We start from the raw sequence: 23,901 nt of genomic DNA on the forward strand, positions 1-23,901 counted from the left end.
TGAAATTAGCATATGTAATAAAAGTAATAGGGATTTTGGTAATCACCGGGTTCGTAGCTGCCTCTGTATGGCAGTACAGCTGTGCTATCAATATTATTGCTGTACCCAAACCTAACACACCCCCATCCCCAGCTGCAACAGGTGTTACGTCAGGTGATATTAGTAAAATTGCACACAAGCAAAATAGAGTTCGACGCAGCACATACTCAGATAATAAAGGTATTGACAATTATATACAAGATTCAGCACACGTCTCAAACAACATATGGTATCAACACATGACCCGCATTGGTAAGCAGACAACAGAAGACAGCTTCTACGTTTGCTCATTAATACCATACGCCATGAGTGCTTCTCGAACATTTGTTGCCACAGAAATAGACGAAAAAACAGCACGATGCATAATATACTTGGCACTGTTCCAAACGAAGGGAAGATTTCAAGGGACAGTGGTGCATATGACGTGGAAAACACGAGACTCATAACCATACGTAAACAACTTCCTCAGGACTTATTTGAGCTACCACAAGAGCAGTTTACATGCATACATAACAAGTGGTCCTGCAAAAGGAGAAACAAAGAAAGTAACACTGCAGTATTTATCATGTGATTGGTACGCCACTGAAGTTCCTGGTAAACTAGGATGCTGGGAGAGGCCACTGGTGACGATAACGGGGAAAGTGTACTTGGACAACAAATGGGAGATAGGAGTGGTTGGCAGCAACATGGTAACAAAAGAAACTATTTCAATTATCGATGCACACAACCACAGATGTTGGACGACTTGGATCAAATACGTGCCTATGCTCACATGGATAGAAACGGATGAAGACCCGATAACAATACTGCCGCTGACTGCGCCTAAAGTATGCTACCAACATAAAGGAGAGGTGGACGTAGGATACAACACCAATTGTGGAAGTGTGATGGAGTTACCTGAGGGGGGAGCAGGAACAGCAGTGATAATGGACCATTACTGGGCCTGTGGAGAAAAGGCATATCACACACTGCCCCCTCTGTGGAATGGTGTATGCACGATGGTGCACGTCAATGTACCATCACTAGTGGTACCCCCGAAGCATGTGAATGTGGCGAACTTTCCCAAGATGGATGAAGGGGACAAGAGAAATAAGAGATCTGTACCACCTCAGGAGGAGCCAGGGAACAGGACCAGCGGCAATGATACTGTCCTAAATAGACGGAAAAGACAAGGAGAACCTCTGACAGGAAATTACCTTTGGGGAAGGTCAGAAACGGCACTCACTTCAATCCCGCCAGAACACAGACTATTCAGCAGAGCAGCAATGTTCTTCTCCTCAATAATCCATCCGGGACTACAGGCTTACGCAAACGCAAAATGGCTCCAGATAACTAGATGGGAACTTATGATGACCATCAATTCTACAGTAAACGGATTCAACGCGATAAAAGAGGAGCTGCGAGCAATAAGGATGGTAGCACTGCAGAACAGATATGTATTGGACCTCCTCACTGCCATGGAAGGAGGAGTTTGCGCAAAGATAGGACAATCATGCTGCACATTCATTCCTGCCAACGATGCTGACAACGGTACACTGACAGAAGCAGTTTCACAATTGGCCCAGTTGCACTCCAAAATGGTGGATGAAAGTAAAGGTGTGAAAAAGGATGAGAGCTGGTTTTCGCTATTATGGTCATGGATGCCATCCTGGCTGTCAGATGGACTGAAAATTATAGTTGGTTGTATTATTCTGGCTGGAGCTACACTGATCATAATAAGATTTTGGAAAGCCCGGAAGGCACGCACCACTGACGAGTTGCTTGAAATGGTCGGTATGCACCCACTGATGCCAGCAGATGACGGCCAACACACAGGCATAGTAATACAAGAGAGAGAGAAATTGCGCAACCAGATCATCACCAACCACCTGGACCCACCATCGGTGAAGGTCGAGAACCCAAGAAACCCCAGGAGTTACATAGGGAAATGGGTATACTGTACTCCTGGAGGAACCTGTGAATATATGTATTGGTCATTTGAAGATCATGTTAACCATTATGGACATTTAGGAGGAATAACTAAAATATGGAGAGTAAGAGGAGATAACGAAAAGGATATGTTTGTGGTCGACAAGTCGACCAGAGGGGGGACTGAAGTGGGAAAATGGAAAAACAGGCTCCCATCTTTCCCCTCTCACGCCTGGCCTAAAGGTTCACGGCCCAAGCACCCGCCACGAGACGACCAGATACCCTGGTACAGGAACATAAGGATGTGTCCATCTGCCTGCCCAGCAGCCCGCCCTGCCCATGCCGATGCCTGCGGCATGGATCAACTAGACTAAAACTATACGTCGCTAGAGATGCCATGACGACCTAGCCAACGGATAGCACACCTGTGCCAACATACACACTGGACACTCCCGCACCAATCTACACGAAGAATATACTCAGTGCTATGACGTAGGCGACAGACATACTCACGGACGTGCATCTTTATTATTTTTCACTTAGGCTCTCAAAATGCAGAAACGCAAGACGCACCATGAACTCATCTAAAGAGCTTGCTTACGCTTCTTCTAAACCTAGGTGCTATAATGAGAATTATAACGAAGACACGATACTGGTCATAAGACAATATGAGACTATAACCTAAAGCGCCTGTGCACCAAACGGTTCCACCTATACACCAGGCCTAAGTAGGCCGCAAGCAAGAGCTTCCGTGGACGTTAACAGAGCAAGAGTCAGGTTGCTGATCCTGCAGGATGAGCCTGGCGAAAAGCAAACAGCCAAGGTCGTAATGTTGCAAACCCACATTCCAAAAGCAGACCATCAAGGGCACGATGTTGCAACCTCGCACGCCGTGCACCAACATCAAAGTCGCACCTGCAATTAAACCAGGCGCACAGTGGAAAAACAATATTAATTGTGCAGAATTCTGCCTCAAACACGGTCCCACCTCACGTGACAAAGCCGAACCTGACGAGATGCCAAGCCCAGGAGGAAAGAGGCGTCCGGATCCCTCGTTACAAGACACAGGCAGATACACTTGAAAGGATCAATGGACATCTGCGACAGTGGGAGTAGTCGGCCGTCCAGCTCATGAATAAGTCTTCACATTGTCTGCATGTACCCATAGTGAAACATTGTTGCACATTGCAGGTACACCGAGAGCTGGGAACAGCGATGGTACCAATCAGAACATGGGGTTCTTATCACTGACGCCATTAACATCAACCAATCATTAGGAGTCTTCATGTAACAATTCTCATGTATCTAATTGTAGGGACAACCCAGATATATCACCTGACTAAACCTCGTCCACTCATATTATTCTCTATACGTATGCTATACTAACCCTACCACTCGAGCAACCAATTAAGAGTGGCGATAGGTTTTTTGTTAACTTTCTAAAGTGACGCAGGTAGCGCGTCATACTACAGTAAAAAGGGCCTGCGAGCCCCACGATTGTGTGTGTGTCAGGTCAGACGCGTATGATCCTTGACCCATCCCTGCCGTTTGTGTTTAATAAACAGCAGAGTCACCTTGCTTCTTGTGTGTGTCTCATACTCTATCTCTTTTGGGATATACGGGAGGAGTTGGGGCCTCCCTGCCCGGAGGTCTGCGGACGGCCCGGCCGACCCCGGCAGAATTTCCCCACGACACTGGCTCAACATCAATCATGATATTCATCCCTATGGCTTTTTTTGCAGTTTTCTGGCACTGAGATATTACAATCTTGATAACACAGAATCCTAGCAATATCATCACTAGCAGGGCTCCTAAGAACTTGAATGCATCTGCCATCCATTGTCGAACCTATGAGAATAGCGATCCAAACCAACTGTCAACATCATCTTCCTCAGTTTCATCAATCATCTGATTCTGTAGCTTCATCAGCATACCTATGGCCTCTGTTAAAGTTCCTCTTTCTTCATCATGAGATGGTATAAATGTGCAACAGGATTCTCCAATTTTTGCACAAACTTCTCCATCCATCGCTGTGATCATGTCAAGCACATATCTGTTTTGGAGAGTCATCAGGCCGACTGCCCTTAACTCTTCTTTGATTGCGTTGAACCCCTTTATGGTCGTGTTGATGGTCTGCAGTAACTCCCATCTGGTTATCTGCAACCATTTAGTATTTGCTCCAACTTGAAATCTTAGCATGAAAATTATTGTGAACACTGAAGAGGTAAGGCTGAATAGCCTTTGTTCATATGGGATTGCATGAAAGGCTTCTTCTGAATTGGCAGAAAAGTAATTCTCTCTCTTCTTCGAGTCAGCAGCTCCACAGACCTCTTCTTTCTTAGGTGAGCATCTGCTTTTGCAAAACTGTCAATGTTCAGGTCACTTTTCTGGATCACCAACGCTGGAACATGGACATTCACTATTGTGCATATATCTCCCCAGTTTCTTGGCAGACTGATGTATTCTTTAGATCCACATGCCCAATAATGATCCATAATTACCGCAGTTCCATGCACCATTCCGTGTGCGTCAAAAACTTGTCCACAGTTCTTATTCCCTCCCATCTTTCTTGTGCTATTATTCTGAAGCCGAATTTTTGACTTTCTAGTGTCACTATCTGCAACGGTCCTCCTCTGTCTTCGACCCATGTCAGCAGCTTTGCAAGCTTTGGCCATAATGGCTTGCATCCATTTCGCACTATGTTGATGGTAGGCTCGTATTGACCTATGACTATCCATGCTCTGCATATCACTACTCCTTTCTCCCATCCCTCTGTTGAAAGCACTGTGCCCAAATCTGCATTTGGCCACTGTTTTTCAACTATGAGCTTCTTCAGGAGTTTTTCCTTAGACATTTAGCTTCTGGTTTGCTTCTCTTCTGATTTCTGCTCCTTTAACTCCAGGCTTCTCGTACCTGATCACAATGTGTTTTGTCTTTCCATTGTTTCTTGTCTTTATATCCTGGGCATAATCGTCTTCATTTGGATTGGTTGCTTCAGTTGCCCACTTCAGTGAGGCAGCACTACCCATGAACTGGCCTCTGGTCTTGCACATTGCTACATGTGAAAGACAGTGGGCCTCATCACGAGTCTGGCGGTAACCCTTAAATGCGGCGGTAGCGCTGTTACCGCCGCATTTAAAGGTCCGCCAGATCATGGTTTTGGCGATTGTTGGCGCGATTACCGCCGGCGGGAAATCCGCTGGCGTTAATAGCGCAAATTTTCCTCATTGGGCTAATGGGGAATGAGGAATTCCCGAATGGGCCCAATGGGCAATAACCCTTCCGCGAAACCCGTGATCCGGTGCTAATAGCGCCGGGGGGTTTGGCAGTAGTGCTATAAACGCCGGCGCTAATAGCGCCGGAGTTACCGGCCAACTCTTGATGATGCCCAGTGTGCTGTCCGGACATCAATTTCTACAGCTACGAAGATCTTGGACTTTCCCATGCTGTATGGTAAGAGTGCACAAACAAAGCATTCGCCTTCTGAACTCCGTCCTCCAACTTCTTTCATATGCATACATTATGTCCCTGTAGGTCAATCGGCAGCATTTACTTCCAGAAAAGTACGAACGTCTTTCCTCCTGAGGGAGGACAAGATTGCTGCTCTAGATCCCCATCTCGATCATCTGTTGAAATATGCTAACTTTTAATACAACTTCTAAGCAATATTATCTCTGGATTCTATTGATTCTGTTTGTGGGCTGTAGGTACTACACAATTGTATCCCTTTTGTCTGAACACTGGATTGTTAACTATTTCTGGACACAGTTCTCTTATCGGGCTATGGGAAGTGTCCCATCAGTCAATAATTCAGCAAGTCTCTTTACTGTGCATGTTCAAAGCATATTAGTTCCCAATCTACTCCTCTGATCTGCTTCATTCCCGAAGACATGCTGTGTCCTTGGCAATATAAAAATAAGAAATTAAATCTCTGGCACTGCTCTCTCGATCTGCCCCTCGGCGGAAAGTTTTAAATCTTCTCAAATAGTTCTGTTGATGGTTAGAAAGTTCCACTTGCATCACGATACCATGCAAGAGCATGCCCAATCTGAGTAGAATTAGCTGGGTCTCTGATGAATGTGAGAATGTCAACATCGACAGGTCTCCCCACAAGCCCTGGAAAATCTTCGATTAGGCAAACAAGGACATTACTTGCCAACCTGCTGTCTTATGGTGACAGGGACATTTGTCCTGTCTTTGCTGCAGTTTGGTACTGTTGGCTCTCACTCACTGTGAACAGCTTCTGCAATTTCAGTGTGCGTGAAGACCAACTTGGATCACAATACCATTTAGGATTATGCTCAGACGTTCTGTATTTGCTGGATCTCGATGAAATGTCAATACATCTGTTGTCCTTCCAACAAGATCTGGACAGTCTTCAATTAGGCAAAAGAACAGTACGTTGATAAGCATAATCGCTTCTTCCTCCGCTTGGGACATTTGCTTCAACCTCGCTGTATTCCAGAAGTAGGAGGAAATGTTCAGCAATTTCAGTAAGCAGCCTCCTTATAGTCTTTTCGTTTTCGGGATCTTGAAGGAAGTCAGTAATGATTGTGAGCCTCCCCCCCAGTGACTAGTACGATCTTAGCACTAGATAGAAGTATGTCACCACACCTTTGGCGATGTCGCTACTGTGGGACACCATAAGTGATTCTGAACAAGGTCTCTGTGTGGAAGGAATCTGGATACTGTATTTCTTTCAAATGTATGTGCTCTCGATCAAAATTTGGCATATTCTATTCTAGTCAAGACTTCAGTCTGCCTCAGTCCAAAGTTCAAAGTCGGCAGACTATGTTGTGGCTTACAAATGCAATTTTCTTCTTCACCCTCTAAGTAGGATGCACAGAGTGTCCATTTTTATGTACTTCTCCCCCTTTTTTTTCTCAGAGGAATGTCCAAAATGAAGCCACAACTTTTGCACAAAAGTTCCTTGTCTTTGCTTTGCTGCTTGTCATGCGTCCTTCTTCCTCGTCATGGATCTCGTCTGCAAGTACTGTGGTTCTTCCCCGTCGTCTGTAGTCTCTTTGCAGTGGGGTGCAGGCAGGGGACCTTCTCCGATGTAAGACTTGATGTCCCCCAAAAAGATCCAAGCTATTCTTCCTTATAGCTTCACTACAGAGGGAGTGCAGTCTCCCACTGTAAAGGGACTGTTAAGCCTTGGCTCGTCCCACCTCTTTACCAGGACTGTATCTCCAGGGAAGATGAATGGAAGACATAGTCCTTGAGCTGTGCCTGTGCCTAATACCTGTGGTATTATCTCCTTCTGTGTTCCGTGCTGCCCTGCACCCTTTTCGTCATCGCTGCAGCTGGCCTGAAATTACAGTAAGGCAAGTTGTCATGCAATTCAAGTAATTTTGCATTTCAGACCCTAAGATTTCTCCTTTCGACTGGGCATCACATCTAGCTAGCTCCGTCTCAGGGTGTCAGTGGGGTGCGCATTCTTCTTCCTGTGGCTATTTCGTGCGGTGTAGGATGATGGTCAGAACCGGGTTGGTTCCTGAGTGCATACAGTGCCAAAGGAAGGCAGCGTAACCATCCCTTTCTTACAGTAAGCTTCAACTTGGCTATCTTTTCCTTCAACAAGCTGTTGAGCTTTTCACATATCCCGTTACCTTGCGGATGATACACTGACGAGAACTTGTGCTTTATATCAAGCAACAAGCTAATCTGCTCAAAAACTTAATTTACAAAGTGAGTCCCGTTATCTGATCTCATGACTTTGCATACCCCACACCTGGGAAATACCTCTCTTACTAGAAATTTGGCTGCACAGGTAGAGTCTGGGTGGGTACATGGACCTGCTTCTATCCATCTAGAGAATGGACACACCACAACAATTAGATACCTGTACCCATTACATACTTGAATCACATTGACGTAATTGACATGCAAGTGCTGAAAAGGTCCATTGGGCCCTGGGATGACTCCTCTGATTACTTTTAGTGTGTGCCCAGCTGTGAACTGTTGGCAAATTATACAGTTCACCATAAATAATGCAACATGCTCTGCTAAATTCAGTATGAACCAGTCTTCAGCAAGCATTGCTGCTAGATTCTCTTTTGTCATGTGTGCTGGATAGTGTAACTTCTCCAGCGCTATTTTTATCAGGGCTACAGGCATTACTGGTTTACCAGTGCTGTCTTGTCACCACAAGCTTTTGGAGGTGTTTAAAGAACACCCTTGCCGCTTCCATAAGTTCTTCTCCTCCTGTGGTGCCTCCCCTTGGAGTTTCATTAACTGGGTCTGTCCCATATTATTGTAACTTTCAGGTTCGCTCCGTGCGATAATAATTTTCTCATTTATGTTAGTGACTTCCACATCCATGATTGTCTCGCTCTTGGATGCCATATGCTTGGCTTCCATGTCTGCTGCTTGATTTCCACGTGAGATAAAATCTGTCCCCTTCGTGTGGGCGGCTCATTTCACGACCGCTATGCCCACTGGGAGCTATAGTGCCTTAATTAGCCTATCCAATAGGGCTGTGTGCTGCACTGGTGTACCATCCGCTCAGAGGTAGCCCCTCCTTTTCCAGCGCTCTGAGCCTGCGTGCACTGTGGGCGTCCCATTGGCAGAGTCACAGTACACAGTCACTTCCTGGTCTGTCTGATTCTCAATTGCCAGTATCAACGCTAATAATTCTGCAGCCTGTGCTGAATAATTAGATGTTATTCGTGCACTAAGAAGCACTCAAAATTCACCATTTGCTGTGTGCTTCATCACAGCAACGCCTGCGTATGTTTGCCTGTCGTTTTGATCGATTCTTGAAGAGCCGTCAATGAAGACAATTTCTCCTTCTGCCAATGCATTTTCTTTCACTCTGGGGATCTCATTATAGAATTCTTCATAATTCGCACAGTTATTTATTAGCTCTCCTTCAGTGACTGTCTCGGCTATGAACATAGCTGTGTTGACTATTTTACATCGGAATATTTTAATCGATGGATTCAATATGATAACTTCATAAGCAGAAGCTCTCTGAGATGTTAGTGTGTCCTTTGGTTTCTCTAAAATAGCAAATAGCGAGTGCTCGACGTATAACGTCATTGAGCATCCCATTACAATGGTAATAGCCTTCTTGATGGCGAACGCGGCGGCTGCTAAACTTTGCACGGGAAATGGCCCCTCATCACTGGTTCCAAATTTCCACTATAATATGACAGGGGCTTGTACCCCAATGTGGTTCTCTGTGTGAGCACTGCCGTCATGACGCTGCCATTCGTGTGTGAGAACAGGTAGAATTTCTCTGCATAATTGGGAATCCCTAAAACGTGTGCCGTGCAAATGGCTCTTTTGAGTTCAGGAAATCCTTCCTTCATGGTCTCAGACCACTCGATCTTTCCTTCCGTCACTTGTGCCTTCTTTACGGCCTGAAGCAAAGGCTTGGTGTACGAAAAACCCATGCCCTGACATAATTGCAAAGGCCTAAAAAAACTCTGCATCTGTTTCACCGTGTGTGGCTTGGCTGTGTTCAGTATGGCTTCAGCTCTTTCTGGGGTAACTCTTTTCCCCTCATGTGAGACCAGCTGACCTATGTATAGCACTTCTTATTGACAACATTGTAAATTCTCTTTGTCAACTTTATATCCTTTCTCAGCCAATATAGTCAATAGCTGAAGATAATCGTGTCTACATTGTTCCTCTGTCGTGCTGCAAATTAAGATGTCATCCACATATTACAAGACAACACTTTCTAATGCAATATTGCTCAGGTCTATCTGCAGGACTCTTTTAAAGATAGGAGACTCACAGTACCCCTGGGGTAGCCTTGTGCTTTTCAGACACATCGGTCTGAACGTAAATGATGTCAGATCTTGTCAGTCTTTGTCCAATGGGATTGAGGAAAATGCATTTTTCAGGTCAATCCCCGTGAGGTATGTTACATAGAATTTAGTCGTATTAGGGATTTAAGGGAACTCGACCTCAACAATATCATTTATCGGCCTCAGATCTTGTACTCGCCTCCAAGATCCCCCCTTTACTTTTTTTCACAGGGTACACTGACATATTACATGGTGACTCTGACGTCATCAAAATTCCCTGCTCCATCATGGCAGAAATTGTCTTAAAAAGTCCTTCATCTGCCTCCCAGGACATGGGGTATTGTTGTGCTTTTGGTAAAATAGCTCCTGACTTCAGTTTGATTTTCACTTCTCCGACCCCTTTCAGTAAGCCTACATCATAGGGACCTGTGGTCCACAATGAGACAGGCACCTGGGCCATGTCTTCCTCGAAATATTCAGGATGGTTCTGTGCCAGCATCATTCTCTGAGGCACTTCTCTTTTGATACTTTTCACCCAAAAAGTGAGGTTTACCTCAACTTTTGTTTCTCCCCCATCTGCTTGCTTGTCAAACAGATCGTCATCAGTGACGTCAGTCAATCTGTACCCGTCTTCAATGGCGATTACTGTGCACCATTGTCAGCCTTCATAATCAAAACCATCGATCAAAGGCATTTTCTCTCGTATTGCAGCTATGTTTATCACCAAGGGAAATACTTGTCCAATTCCTCGTGCATAGGTATTCTTGGTCTAAATAGAAATTCGTCTGGGGTCCTCATGGTTTTCTCAGCAAGGACTGGCAGCCCTGCCATTAGCACATGTATTGCATACGCAAATATTCGGGCTCTAATGGTATAGCCCTCATAGCTGTGTGTCCTGCGTATGCTCTAATCATTTCACACATGTTCAAATAATGCTTTCCTGAAGTGGAACTATGCCCTCTACCTAGCTCCTGTGAAACTTTGAGTATTTATAGCATTGCCGGACAAGGAAAATTTGCCTTCACGTATACACGAGCGTGTTGCACCTGTGTCTACTAGGAAGAAATATTCTTTATCCCCTACAACGACATCCACCCTTGGTTCCTGGAGAGTCTGGTGTCACTGATAGGATAGAACACATCAGGGTTCCCAGTGAGCTGTCCTAGTCCATATATAATATTGTCCCACCACGTGCAAATGGACTTCCCCATCACCAGTGTTACCCCTCATTCCATGGTTCGCAGCCTGCCCTGTACTTACTGTATGTGACAGTTGCATCGGTGACTGTTGAGACTGTCCCTGGGAAAAGTCATCAAATTCTGGGGTTGCAAGCTTTGCTGTGCTCCTGGCGTTTGCTGTTGCACCGCGTGATTCTGTGCAACTCCATTTCCCCCCTGCTATAAAAACAGAGGTGGATTCGCCATACTTGCTCCTGTTACTTGGCCGTTTTGCATCATGCCTTGACTTCTGCATGTGCGTGCTAGATGCCCTGTCATCCCACACAGCCAACATGCTGGCGGTAGTCTGATCATTTGCCCATTTGACATATCTTGCTTGCCTTTTTGCATATTTTGAAAACCTCCTTGGTTACTTTGAAACCCTCCCACATTACTCTGCCATCCTCTCCCTCTAAATCCTCTTCCCCTGGGGTACAATCCAGTATTGCCCTGATTATTCTGCTGTGAATTATTGGCTTGTTGCATGTTCGATCCATCTGTGCTAGTTATCATTGCTCCTTCAAGGGCATACTTTGACAATTTCTTCTGTTCTAATTTTGCCTCTTCACCCTTTCGTGCAGCTTCTTTTTTGCGATTCTTTTCCTGCAATAGCCTGCAATAGTGTGTGATGGTCAGCTGTATTTCCAACCATGGTTTGGCCTCGATTCCTACCAATTTCTTGAGCTGTTTTTGTACCGGCTCTGGCAGCCCTTGGCACAATATATGGTAGAACACGGGTATAGATTTCCCCCAAGATTCCCGAGTCTCGATTACCCACGTGTCTTGGAAATTCTAAATGTAAATCAACAGGTCTTCTGACTCCTTCATTTTCCGAGTCATGATAACTCCCATATCGGAAGTATCTGGATATAGCAATCGTAATGCTTTCCATACCGCGGCTCTGCAATTGTTAAATGGAGCTCCGTCATGCACGGTATTGACTGTGGTCACACCAGGATAACCTGCCCATGTCCACACATTGTCTGCTCTATCACCAAGTATGGTGATTAAGAGACCTTTGTTATTCCCTATAGCTAACGTGTTCCCTCCCGTCATTTTTTCTAGCTCTGTGTAGCCATGTTCCTGCTCCCAATATCAGCATTGGAAGCTTATTTTTCAGGTTTTCCCGATCCATGTGTAGCCATGGAATATACTGTGGTCTTGCTCCTCCTTTCTCGAGCAACGGAAATTAGGCCGCATAGCCCTCTCTCTCTTCTCTCATTGTTCTCCTGTCTATTGCGGGAGTAATATTCCCACATCGCCGCCTACCTGGCAATGTCCTGAGCCGGCTCACATAGGGTGGTGGAGACACCCCCCTCTGACCGTGAGATACTTCTTCATGTCTGACCCTGATACCCTTGGTGCAGACCCACTCGACCCACTCGAATCTAACCATGTTATCCCTTTCCCTCCTGGGAATCGCTTTTCGCGTCTCCTTTCTTCCTCTTTTTTCTCATGCTCCTCTCTTTCGGTGTCAGACATTGTTTGCACCCAATTCGTGCAACTTCTTGCATCCTCCTTGTTCCTACTTATTTCCAACCTATCTAGGGACAGTTCTCTACTGCTTCGGGAGACGTCCTCAGTATCGTAAAGCTGAGTGCTCTCCAGGCACTCATCTCCCCCCCCTTGGGATACTCGTTCTAGCCCCATTTCATCATATATTCAATCGATCGTCTCTCCGATGCTTCTGGTGTCCAAGTCATCCTCGATATTAGCCATACACGTGCCTGGTACTGAATCGTACTCAGGAAAGAATTCTTCTATATCTTCCCAGTCTACTACTGACTCAGCTTTTTTAACCTCTCTTTCCAGATATTTGCGATTGCGTGCTCTCTGTCTTCGCTTACATTCTACATTGTCATCAAATTCTCTGCCCTTCCTCGCTTCTTCTCTGACCCTATCGTCTTCTTCTTTCTTTGCGTCTCTACATTTCTTTGCCCTTCGGATTTCCTCATCCCTTCATCTCTTTATTCTTTTCTCTCGTATCCTTTGTTCTTCCTCTATACTTCGCTGCTCCTGTCTGTCTTGATCATTGGCTACACTCTGTTTATGATTGTGTTGCCTTTCCTGCTCTTCACGATATAACTGTTCTCGTCTCTGTCTATCCTTTTTCCTTATTCTTTCATCTGTCAATCCTTTTTCCTTTTCCTTCTCCTTTCTCTGTACATCATCTAGCTTCTCTTTTTGTTTTGCGTCATCAATGCCTTTGCCATCGAGTTTCAATAAAATCTGACCTCCTATCTATTTGTTTTGTGTGAGTGCTATCTCATTAGTTCTATCCTCATTCCCTTTCCATCTTTTGCCTTCTCTCTCTGTATCGAGAGATGTACTTGCTTGTGTCTGGTCCTTTCTCTCGTTCTCGCATCTCTCCTTTGAAGGTGATATCTCTATCTTTATCTTTGTCTAGATTTTCATCACCGCTTTGCATAGGTGACCCTTATGCCGGGTTGCTATACGCCGTGGCTTCTCTAAGTTCTCTTAGCGGGTATAACCCTTCATCCTTACTCTCTTCAATTTTTGTTTCAGATGGGGGGGAGGCGCTGAGGGCGTCTCACTCCCCTGTGTATACATTAAGTATCCAATCTGCTTGTTATCTTGTTGGTACATTTTCCACAACTCTAGACTAGCTAAGCGTTTGTCTAACTTTTTGCCCGTGTATGTGGCGTGCAAGTATGTTGTCATGTGTTGCAAGACTGTTTTAGATAACAATCCACCCTGGGGCCAAGGCATAAGCATCTTGTTTGCGGTTCCTTTAACCCATACTGCACTGTACTTTTTCAGCTAAGGTGCATGTTTTGTCAATTGTTTGCACATGTGTACTAATGGAGTCATATCTTCCATATTTAAATCTGTTCCCTTCCTCTTTATACAACACTTGTTAATGTCTTTCGTTACTTAAACAATTCCAACAATATGAGCGAGCACCAATCGTCGCAAGCTCCAATCCCTTTTTTTCCACATTTTATATCTTCTTTTTAATCATGAACATCAATTCGTACACTACAATATCTCAGTTACTTATTTGTGTAATTGTTATGTTAGTTCCTCGAAGGAAAAATGTTGACCTATGACGTCACAACAAATAACACATAAGACAGACATTAACAGACTAGATGATCTCCAGCTGGTTACATAGACCTCTGCCTCTAATATTACCCCGACAAGGAGTTTAAACCCATCCCTTTCACAAAGCATATTTAAACTTTCTGGTGACATATTTGTTCCTCTTCATTTAGGACTCTGGATGCAAGTTTCTTCTATCCACTATATTATAGCGTAGGAATTAGGCAAATCCTCTCTCTTCACGGATGTCCCCCCCAGTATCCTCTCTCTTCTCGGGTGTCCTCCCCGGTATCCTCTTTTACTACTTTTAATCACCCTTTAAGTCACCATTTCCTTCCCCATATATATATATCCTACTCTACTTCTGACTATATGTGGCTTTTCCCGCCTCCCTCTGTTACCTTATCCCTTAATCCCTTACTTGTTCTAAGGCATGCACTTTTTGCCAAAGCATTTAGTCTTGTTCACTCACAGTTCACATGTTTCCTCTCTGGATGCTCGAGATCACCGCCTTCGTCACCGCCTCTCCTGCCGTTCACCCGCTCAGCTACCCGTAGGAGTGGGAAGGGGTTATGTGGGTAACATGGGTCCCTTCAGACCTCATTTTCAGATGCTACTTTTACTCTAACCACTGTCTACGGGGAGCTTCACGGTCTACTCAGCCGGATGACAAAGGACTTGTGATATTACCGAGGACGTAGAGTTACTTTATGTCGACGGTCAATGGGTGTCTTATTCTAATCGATAATCGATAACCATCAATCTCTGCTACCAAGTGTGCTCCAGGACCCTCAACTGGCCCATAGAGTATGGGTTTGCCCAAAAGCACTTTAGGACAAGATAGCAGCACCCGTGAGATGGAGGGGGTACAGATTAAATACTCCAACACCAAATCAATAATGACAACTCGACGGTTTGGCAAAGGGAGTCCGTTTAATGACAAGTACAAAAAACAGGGAGTTATGAATATCAGCAGTGGCGCGATCTTCCTTCTTGCTTAAACTCCAACGAACTTCATAAAAATCATAACATTTATACTGAAAACTCGTCATCATTGACGTGTAACGCTTAAAAGTTGGCATGGAAAGGTAACTTTAATATATGTACTATAGCTGTATATGGTAACAGAGTGAGGGAATTGGGTAAACATTGTCAGGTGGGCATCTAAGCCCTTGTTTCAAAATGGCTACTGCAGACGTCACTAAAAGTACAACGTCCTATTGGTTCTACTAACTATAGGACCCTAGATTACTTGGTCCATTGTGATTGGGTTGGCACCAACCCCATGCATACTTTTCCACTTTGCTTAGCAGCATGCGGAATAGTAGGTCAGGTGCGTGGTGCCCCTTAGTTCCCCCTCCAATTATTGTTACAATCAATCATCACTTTAGTGGCCATGTGTCAATTATTTCACTGTGATTGGCCTCGAGACTTCATCTCCTGTCTGGAAAAGTTCTGATATCTCCACCTGGCCTGCTGCCATGTGTAGGTGTGAAACTCTTGCTTCTTCTTGCTCAGCTGGTCATGTGATTCAGACACCGTGAATTTGCCTCTTTTCCACATAATTTGTGTATTTGATTTTCGTTTCAACCACCACCTGCCTTTGTCTTCTTATTTTGACCTTGCTTAGAGGCAGGATATTATGTTCTTAGCTTCAATTAATTGTAGCTACTGTTCATCTATTCTACTGATACGACCTTGGTCTTGCTGGCACGGTTTGTCTCTGTTGAGTTTCACTCCTGCCACTTATTCTTGATTTTGCTAAATATGAAGTCCTTTTTGTGTGGCCTTTAATAACCTTGGGTTGATTCTGCTTCTTTTGCAAAGTATAAATACACTTATATAATGTGCTTCGTTTGACGTAGATATGTATATGTGGCGCTTGCTGCACTATCTTTCAACTAAGCATAGCAAGCCGCACAATTTTTGTACCTTTCTTGCGGTTCCAAGCATATGAACATGAGTAAACTGGTTGAATATCTTCATTATGCTCATGGCTTAAGCTTCTTACAATTGACATCGTCCTTTCACTTTAGGTTCATGATATCCTTGGCCCATGGCATCCCGTCTCATTCTCTGATTATGTCACGTCATTCTCTGATTATCATTTCTTTTATATGTGAGTCAAACCGGGTTCTCGTGACGTCACCATTTGTCTTTCATTAAGACCTTTTTGGTTTCTTCAGGGACTGTACTTAGACGATCTTCATTTTGTTCATTTGTTGATATGGTTTTCTCAATGGATACCTTACTCTCCATGCTTTCCTTGGTATCGGTACTTCAATAGGTGCTGTTCATCTGATGGGTACTGGACAGAGCCGTACTGCAGCTCTCTGCTGGTTTATTTGCTCATCATACGTCACATATTTTGGCGTGAACATTCCTGGTACTTCAAAATGGACGGTTGGAGTGCGGGTTGCATTTGGGACCTCCTCTACATTACTTGCACCCATATAACACCCAGAAAGATATAGGGGTAAGTGGGGTGTGTTGTAATTTGAACGTGCGGTTTGAAGACCTATGCCATAGTCAAGTGCTTAACTCATGAGCCATGCCACCGAACAAATCGAATCGTACCGTCTACATTTACAAGGGCAGACCGACCTGCATTGCCAAGAATTATATCTCGATTGCCGACTGTTAGTGAGAATTCTCTGTTTAGGCTGAATTTCCTAACCTAGTGAGTCCCCCAGCAGCTTTGCTGGATTTCTGGAGTTTGTTTTTTTCATCCTGCCAAGAGTGAGACTCTTTTCCTCCCACTCTTGGACATGAATGTGGTTGATTTCTTTGAATGTCAATGTGTTCTATGGGCTATGGGGTCTTTTACTCCATAAGGCCTCATGTGTTTTGCTATGTGTGTTACACCGCACCCTCCGTGCCATAACACTGGGGTGTCCTAGAGGATCCCCACCATAGACTCCATACCCTGGGACTGACTACTGGCTCCCAGGGCATGTAAAGTCACCATTGGCTTTACTAGACCTAAATTTACTAACAGAACTAGTACAAACCATCCTATTGTGGACGTACTGGTAGGGGTAATTCGATTACCCCTGGGTCTGTTGTTCGAGGGGGCACTGTCCCGTCCCCCTCGTCGAGTTTTGGCTGGTGGCAGTGGATACTACTTTTTATATTCGACCGCGAATATATTCCTATGGGATTCTTCCCATTGTTGGAGGCTAATACTTTTTCCCGTTAGTCTCTAACATACCGCCGGTTTATTTGTCTTAAATAAATCCACCGGGTGGTATTTTCTGCCAGAACTTGGTTTTTAAAATGGCGTATGTGTTCGCCTCTGTAACTCCCAAACCAAAGGTTGAGCCCTTTGTTCCACTTTTGGCGGGCTTCTGCACAGAAGCCCTCCAGAGTGGTGCCATTCTGTCTGGGTACCACAGGGAGTGTGGGAGGGGGTTTAGGCACCCTGGACTGAGTTGCCTTGCCAACTCAAGTTGCACTCTTGTGTGATTGGCCCGAGTGGTGAGCCGCCCCGCTCACCACTTAGCATGTTTGATTGACAGCTAGGCTGAATGAATGGGGGTTTTCTGCATAAAAGCAGGGCTTTTGGGACTGGAACTTCAGAAGTCGCCACAGGACCTAAGAATCTGACAAGGGTAAAGCTGAGCCGACCTGCAATGACGACACCCCCGGTGGAGCCCTGCGGAACCGACTCACCACTTCCCAACGACAGAGGAGATCTCCCTGCTGGAGAGTCTTCTTCCCCTGACTGGTGGGAACAACCAGTCCCTTGCTTTTTCTTCGCTTCCAGGACATCTAGTGGTTGAATTGCCTGTGCTGAGCACCCCGGCAACTGGATAGCCACTGACCACTGCACCGCGACCAAAAGGTGGTGCCTTGTGATTGAGCACTCCGCGGCTGGTCTCTTCCCTGGTGGTGCAACGATCCTCAACTTTCCTCGATGACGAGATCATCTCATCTTCTGACAAAGCCCCGACTTGCATCCACCACCAGGAACAACTGCCCCCGCCGGAGCTGCCTCTTCACTCTCAAGGTACTCTGTCCGCCTGGCTTCCCTTGAAACGGTTAGCGTGAGGTGTCTTAAATCCTTACCTTTCCATTGGGTCGCCTCCAGACCTTAAACGTTTGTTCTAAACTAGTCCAACCTTTCTGTGACATTTTGCTACAAAGACTTGAAGTGCATTTCCACTGTGATACTTTTGGGACATATCGCCTTGCCTCTCTCCGAGTGGGCCTGGCCTCTGAACACTGTGATTTACAGTAGACCCTGCCTTGCTCGCTTGCATTTGTTTCGTAAAAGTGTTGGTACTGAGTTGGTTTCATACCCTGCCTTTTTCTCTCCCTTTCTAACGAATACTAGAGTGCCATCTAGGTTAAAGCATTCACCTCTGTCTGCAAATAAGTGGTGCCGTTGAACCTAGACTTGTCGAAATATTGTTATGGGATTGATATATACTTATAGTAACTGTGATTGAAGTTGTTTGCCATATTAGTCCCAGTGTGTTTTCTATAGATGTGTTTTTAAATAAATAATTATATATCTTTACACCCAAGCTCTGATCCGTGTCTGCTTGTTCTACTGTGTAAATTGCCCTATCCTGTATCCTCCAAATACGGCCTAACTCTTCTTGAGGGAAGTCTGACTGCTCAGCCACAGCTACCAAGTGAATCTGTGTGGTACAGACTGCTACCAAGTGGGTTTACTGCCAAACACCTGTAGTCCTAAATCTTTTGCAGTGGTCCCAGAGGGAACTGCACAGGTTTCTACCTAACACCGACTTTCGCAGCTGGGTCAGCGATGGACTAAGTAAATGCTTACTCTTCTGGGCAAAACATATCACTCAGCACCTCCAACCCATCTTCCCTATATCACTGCCACCCCTGCTCAATTGGGTTGGTTAGGAGCAATAGGATTGTATACTTAAACCTATCTAATCAAAATGTGTACCTGTTTTCCGAGGCATTTCAGTATCAGGCTTTCAAAAACGTTAAGCATTTTTGATACAATAGTGACATCACCAGTGATGGCTACATGACATGATTCTGTGTTTTGCCCAAGCTTTTTTCCTTTGTTTCCAAGGCCTTATTGGGCACGCACTTTATGTCTGTTTATAAAATTGGCATAATGGTCTTAGTTCAGTTTTTATAACGCACAGCACAACTGATGTTCGCCTTTACTTAGTGATCAAGACCTGAAGAAAACGTATTTTTGTTTTATATTGGTAATAGCTGCGCTACTTTTCACAACCACTTGCGCAGTTTATTTTTAAAGCATGCCACTTCATATTCACTAATAAATTGACTGATGCGCATCAATGTACTCGGGCTCCTGCTGGGCTTGTCAGCTGTAAGGCAAGAAGTTGGTAACTTCTTCCTTCTGACTCCTCTGAGATTGAGCGGGAGACTACAGGGGCACCTTGCTGTGCTTCAATGGGCACAGTAGGCTGAGCACCTAATGAAGCATAGACCAAATTATGCATCTATGTTGCTACTCTTAGAAAGCCGTGGAAGGTCTTTGATGGACAAAACAAATTGCCTATTTTACAGACCCATGGCTCCTTTCGGTCATTAATGTGTCAGCACCCTCCATGATTGGGTGACTGTGCATGGTGACATTTGTGGTGCACAAAAAACAACTATTTTTCTACGACTCTAGGGCCTTATTATCATCAGAGGGGAAGATTTGTCAACATGCTGTGCTAACTTAAAACGTCTGACTTTCCTTGCAGTGAATTTAATTGTTTGCGAAACAGAGGTCACAAAGACAACGAAACAAAGAAGGCATAATCTCACTCAACGCCACATGGCAACTACCAACTGGAAAACACACCTGCGCTCAGTGACCAGTTTCTCCGAACTGATCTGCCAACAGCACATCCAGCGCTCTTGCTCTTTTTTCCCCTGCTCAGTCCTACTGACATACACTGTCACCCTCCTAGCATTAGAGAACTGTCAGAGCGCCAAGAGTCCACACTGGTGGCAATGGGAGGATAGCTCAGAGCCAACGTGCTCATCTTAGAAGCAAGACAACACGGAACACCACAGGTTCGATCCCCAGGTCCGCGGGTATTAAGTACGTTATAAATATCATATCATAACAGTGCACAGTATAAGAATCGTTATCATAACATCATAGTACCACTAGTTTTCTTTACAGCTGTCCACGTCCAACATCTTAACAAATGTGGTTCTATGACTCAACGTGTGTTGTGCGTGTGCTGTCCGTGAGTCACATTTCTTCCACTTCTGCCTCTGTTTTTAATGCACAATCAGTCCTCTGTTGATACAGCCCCTGTGTTGGGAAGGGTGATCAGTGGAGGCACCTATCACAGCACTGATGACGCAAAATGTCATCACGGGATTGGTCCTGGAGGCGTGGGTAGCTGTTCAAGCAAGCATTGGCCCAGTAAGTTTAGTGGTCAGTCCGCCAAGTACGGCCCTGGGTCTGAGCTGGTCTTTGAAGGAATATTTGAATGAGTGACTTTCAAATAAGCATGTACTGTGCCACGCGTTGGTATCAATTATCTTTTCAACTGAACGGTGGTCCTCGCAGGGCTGGATCAAGCAAGTGCAAGGGATTACGGAGAAACAGGTGGTCATTTCCACACATGATGTCAATAATGCAGCATTTACAAAAGTGGTCCAGATGGCACCACTAATTTATTATATCTCATCCATGTTGTTTACGGGCAAGTCTTTTGGGAATCAGCTTCTCTCCACTATCTATGCTCAGAAGGGACATGTTTTCCATTTCCGCAAGCTGCACATGCAAATCCCGCAGAGCTATTTTGCATGGGCTACACATTCCACTTAGTGTAGCGAAGCCAGGCGTAGCCAAGTGGGAGATTCAATAAGAGATGTTCAAATCTGTGCACTGACTATTTATTGAGAGGTGATCAGTTTGGGAATTGCGCTTTGCAGAGATCCAGCTGTTGACAACACCTGGACTGTGTATACATGGCAGCCTGCTGAGGACATTCATAGGAACTGAATAATGTGTGCAGAGTCCTAAATTAGATAGCGAGACCTAACCACTCTTAATTGATTTTGAAGCAAAATAAAGCTGTACAACAATTACATTATGCAACAATTATATTATGCATATACAATATAATATTATCTGTGTGTGTATATCGAAGACTTGGCGGCGAGGGAACACTGTCGTAGTGCGCAGCACTCCCGTGAGGATTGCTTTGAGTACAAAGGCCAAGAGTCCAAAAGTTAATTCAAATATTTGACACTTTATTCGAGAAAAAAAATCCATTATTTTCATAAAATCTTTCATCTTTCCCAAAATTATGAAAGCCAGCAGAGTGCAAGCAACTGACGCGTTTCGCCACTGTCGCGTGGCTTGTTATCATATATTACACTGCCACTTAACAGCTATGGTTAAGTTGGTGTTTCCATAGGAAGAGCACTTTTTGGGTGGCTTATAACTTCGCCCCCTCTGGACGAAACCTCACCAAACTTTGCAAAAACAGTATATGGCCCTCTCTGAATTCTTTTGCAAAGTTTGGTGAGGATTTGTCCAGGGGGGGAAAAGTTATAGGGGGGTGACAAAAGTTCTGTTTTTTCCCATAGACTGAATGGGAAAACATTTTTGCTCGTGCCTACAACCCAAACCGCTGGATGGATGAAAATCCGTGCAGTAGTTTTTTTTTAAATGACCAAAAAGTAGGTAAAAAAAAATTAGTGATATCTGTGTTCGCTTCGCGGACACACTTCCCTGTTCGCTCCGCGGACAGGACGGTGATTAGGCAAACAGCTTGCGTGATGTCCGCGGACATCTGACGTGCTCTCTCCTTGGATGCGGTGAAAGCGTGCAGTGCGTCTGGCTTCAGAGACGCCCGCCATCTTTCTTTCCCGCATGAGAGGCTTTGTTAGGTCAGCAGGAGCGTGTCTGTCTCCTGTTCCTCCCACCCGCGCTCATGCCCCGTGTGTCCTTCCTGTCCCCCCCACCCCCGCTCATGCTCCGTGTCTCCCCTTTTCCTCCAGCCCCCCGCTCACGCCATCGCACATGGTGGCCAGCGGAGTGCTGAGGAGCAGGATCTGCCGCACTACCTCATGTCCGTGTTTTAGTTTGTCTCCTGACATACAAACCCCCCCACCCCCCGCTCATGCCCCGTTTGTCTCTCTCCCTCTCCCCAACCCCCGCTCATGCCCCGTGTGTCTCTCTCCCTACCCCCCACCCCCCGCTCATTCCCCGTGTGTCTCTCCCCTCCCCCATCCCCTGCTCATGCCCCGTGTATCTCTCGCCTCCCCCCACCCCCTGCTCATGCCCCGAGTGTCTCTCTCCCTCCTCCCACCCCCTGCTCATGCCCCGTATGTCTCTCTCCCTCCCCCACTCATGCCCCATGTGTCTCTCTCCCTCCCCCCACCACCCGTTCATGCCCTGTGTGTCTCTCCCCTCCCCCCCACCCCCCGCTCATGCCCCGTGTGTCTCTCCCCTCCCCTCCACCTGCCACTCATGCCCTGTGTGTCTCTCTCCCTCCCCCCCACCCCCGCTCCTGCCCTGTGTGTCTCTCTCTCTCCCCCCCACCCCCCGTTCATGCCCCGTGTGTCTCTCCCCTCCCCCCCACCCCCTGCTCATGCCCCGTGTGTCTCTCCCCTCCCCCTACCCCCGCTCATGACCCGTGTGTCTCTCCCCTCCCCCCACTCCCCGCTCATGCCCCGTGTGTCTCTCCCCTCCCCCTCACCCCCGCTCCTGCCCTGTGTGTCTCTCTCTCTCCCCCCCACCCCCCGTTCATGCCCCGTGTGTCTCTCCCCTCCCCCCCACCCCCTGCTCATGCCCCGTGTGTCTCTCCCCTCCCCCTACCCCCGCTCATGCCCCTGTGTCTCTCAACTCCCCCCCAACCCCTGCCCATGCCCCGTGTGTCTCTCCCCTCCACCCGCCGCTCATGCCCTGTGTATCTCTCTCCCTCCCCCCACCCCCCGTTCATGCCCCGTGTGTCTCTCTCCCTCCCCCCCACCCCCTGCTCATGCCCTGTGTGCCTCTCTCCCTCCCCCCCAACCCCCGCTCATGCCCCGTGTGTCTCTCTAAATCCCCCCCACCCCCTGCTCATGCCCTGTGTGTCTCTCTCCCTCCCCCCAACCCCCGCTCATGCCCCGTGTGTCTCTCCCCTCCTCCACCACCCGCTCATGCCCCGTGTGTCTCTCTCCCTGCCCCCACCCTCCGCTCATGCCCCATGAGTCTCTCTCCTTCCCCCCACCCCCCGCTCATGCCCCGTGTGTCTCTCCCCTCCCCCCACCCCCCGCTCATGACCCGTGTGTGTCTCTCCCTCCCCACACACAAGGCTCATGCCCCGTGTGTCTCTCCCGTCCCCCCCACCCCCTGCTCATGCCCCGTGTGTCTCTCTCCCTCCCCCCACCCCCGCTCCTGCCCTGTGTGTCTCTCTCCCTCCCCCTCACCCCCTGCTCACGCCCTGTGTGTCTCTCTCCCTCCCCCCACCCCCCGCTCATGCCCCGTGTGTCTCTCTCCCTCCCCCCACCCCCCCGCTCATGCCCCGTGTGTCTCTCCCCTCCCCTCCACCCGCCGCTCATGCCCTGTGTGTCTCTCTCCCTCCCCCCCACCCCCCGCTCATGCCCCGTGTGTCTCTCTCCCTCCCCCCACCCCCTGCTCATGCCCTGTGTGTCTCTCTCCCTCCCCCCCAACCCCCGCTCATGCCCCGTGTGTCTCTCTCCCTCCCCCCCACCCCCTGCTCATGCCCTGTGTGTCTCTCTCCCTCCCCCCAAACCCCGCTCATGCCCCGTATGTCTCTCCCCTCCCTCACCACCCGCTCATGCCCCGTGTGTCTCTCTCCCTCCCGCCCACCCCCCGCTCATGCCCCGTGTGTCTCTCTCCCTCCCCCCACCCCACGCTCATGCCCTGTGTGTCTCTTCCCTCCCCCCACGCCCCACTCATGCCCCGTGTCTCTCCCCTCCCCCCCTGCCCCCCTCAT

The sequence above is a fragment of the Ambystoma mexicanum genome, chromosome 10 (genome assembly GCF_040938575.1).
Source record: "Ambystoma mexicanum isolate Mex_15411 chromosome 10, UKY_AmexF1_1, whole genome shotgun sequence".
NCBI lineage: Eukaryota > Metazoa > Chordata > Amphibia > Caudata > Ambystomatidae > Ambystoma > Ambystoma mexicanum.